We start from the raw sequence: 2,721 nt of genomic DNA, 5'->3' as shown, positions 1-2,721 counted from the left end.
ATTACCATTCCTTCCTGCCTGGTCCCCCAGCAAGACGACAGAAGATCCCACCCATCAGTGGGGGGCCTCTCTGAAGCCCTCCCCGCCCATCCCTTTCCTGTTCTCCTGGAGACTCCAAACCCCATAGGCTGTGTTCTCACCCCAGGATTTCCTCTCCCTTTCCTCAACACACTCTGACTGCCTTCATCCTCTTTCCAGATGGTGCCCTTCCTTCAAGTGCATGCCAAGGGTCTCCAAGGGTCTTGAGCGCACGGAACGTTCTGCTTTTTCTGAATCTCTCCCAGTGCCTTGCCCCAAACAGGTGCTTAGTCATGTTTGCTGATTAATTGAAACAGAACAAGAACATCTGGTCCCATGAAAATTCTAAAGTCTGGTTGGAAGACAAAAGTTGAACAGTCTGCCTGAAGTGGGGTTATCTGGAAATCTCTGCTCCTAACTCCAGTTGCTAGGAGTGTGGAATGTGGGGACTGCTTCGCCGGGGCCCTCTGTTTTCTTAATACTCACGTATTAAGGTCTCACGTATTAGTGACCTTGCCTCTTTGTGTGCTAATGAGAGGCTGGCAGCACTGCTCTGTTCTGGAATTTCCTTTCCACCCACAGCCCTGCTGCCAGTCGGCGGCGAGGTACATTTGTTACTTATGATGGAGTTCCGCTGCCCACCGCTGGAAAGGAAGGCGGGTTTCAATCTCCAAAGTGGGAACCAAATTTCGAAACCAAATGTCTTTTTTTTTTAAGTGAATGACCATGTTCGAATCCCTGTCTCTCCATGTGTTAGGAGAGCCAGCCTGCAAAATCCACGCCCGAGGAGAAGCCCACGGGAGTGACCTGTATGTAAGCAACGAGGACGGTCACTCAGCTCACTCGGCAAGTCGATCGACGGATCGGCCGTAAGCACTGACCAGCAGAGGCTTACGTGTGGCTCCTGGGATACGAAAGGGAAAGATATCAGCCACCAGCCACCACCCAGGAGCGGGCGATGGACAGGACTGCCAGGGCCAGGGATGCCTCCAACAGGCCACTTGCAGTGGGACAGTGAGTCCTGCAGGGGGAAGCTCAGGGGCCGAGCTCCTGGGGGGGCACGAAGTCCAGTCCAGAGGCGTCAGAAGACTTTCTGGAAGGAGTCAAGGCCTCGCGAGACCTGCAGGGTGCGGAGGTGACCGGGGAAAGGTCGGGAGGTGTGGGTGAGGAGGGACGTTTAGGGGATGTGTTTGCAGAGGCCCCGTCCTGAGAGGAAAGGCCCCAAGGAGGTCTTTGGGGTCTTTGGCCGCAGCTGTTGAGCTCTTCCGGTGAGGTGAGGCTGGACAGCCGGCCAGACTAGACCAACAGGAGCCCCAGACGCCATACTGGGGAATGGACTGGATCCACTGGATCCAGTGCTGAGCGCTGTCTGAGGCAGGGGATACAGCGATGGACGGGGCGGCGAGGGCCTGGCCCCATGGAGCTCACAGGCACCGTGTGGTGTGTGCCAGCGGACCTGGCGTGCACACAGGGGCGCCTCACCCAGACTTGGGACCCAGGGCACAGGGCAGGGGAAGAAGGAAGTGTGACGTGTACACTGAGATCTGAATAATAAATAAGAGATCGTCTGCTGTGGGGAAGGCGGTGTAGATGCGTGTCTGCGTCCTGGGCAAGTGCACGACCGAATCCAGACCGGGACTGGCACTCTGGGGATGCCTACGACCACCTTTGCTGCCTCACTGGGGCCTGAGAAAGAAGCCAAGCAGATGAAAGCAGAAGGAAGTGATGGAGACTGCAGGTCCCTTCAACGTGGCTGGGATCCAGCCATCCCTAGGGCCACATCCATCCCTGTCCTTACCTGCTGTTTCCAAAGCCAGTCCTGACTGACAGAGTTAAACCATGTTTACATGTCCTGGAGCAGTGGGCAAGGAAATAGGGCCAGATAAGGGCGGGGACGGAGCAGCGGTGAGTGGCGGGTGGGATAGTTCCATGGCTGGACGGGAGGGCTGGTTCTCTAACATCTCCGGTCTTCTGGAGAGGAAGAGGCCACACCAGTGACAGCAGTGCCCAGCCCAGGAGCCCTGCGGAAGGCGTGGATTCCAGCGTGGCTCCCCCTCAGCTGCGCTGCTCTCTCCACACAGACGCCACTCCGAGAGTTCCTGACTGAGGCTTCCATGTGTGTGTGGCCTCAGCGTCCCACAGCCATAGCCCGAGAGAAGGGACTCCTGGCAGCTCCTAGGGTCCCCCCACTCCCTCCCCTGGCTTCCAAGGGGGCCAGTTTGCCGTCATTCAGCTGCAGCTGTCAGATCACAACTGCTTCCTGAGAATTCGGATCCCATCAGTCACGCCCGAACCCAGGGAAGCTGCCCCACCTGCTGACAGCAGGACCTCCTCCGGTGGGGCAAGCTTCTGTAGGGACAGTGTCACTGATGGGTCCATGGTCTCGCTACGTTCTCCTTCCAGAAAGCACACACTGCATTCAGCGTGAGCTCGAGGCCGCATGACACAACGGGTGTTTCACACACATTAGCATTTTACAATATCACAACGTTCTGAGCAATGTCTACAAAGTCATGGAGTATCCTGGCAAGAAAGAGGGCTGTGCTTCCCCGTCAACTTGATTCTGGGAATCACCATGGGCTATAATTTCATTCTCTGTGACCCTAGTCAGAAAAAAGACTGAATAGGGGTTCATGGAGGAAAACATGCACTTGGAATTCAGGGCTGAATCTGAGCTACCTCGCCAACCTACAAGTCCAAAGG

The sequence above is a fragment of the Pseudorca crassidens genome, chromosome 13 (assembly GCF_039906515.1).
Source record: "Pseudorca crassidens isolate mPseCra1 chromosome 13, mPseCra1.hap1, whole genome shotgun sequence".
NCBI lineage: Eukaryota > Metazoa > Chordata > Mammalia > Artiodactyla > Delphinidae > Pseudorca > Pseudorca crassidens.
The sequence above is the reverse complement of the archived record's forward strand: the minus strand, read 5'-3'. Positions refer to the sequence as shown.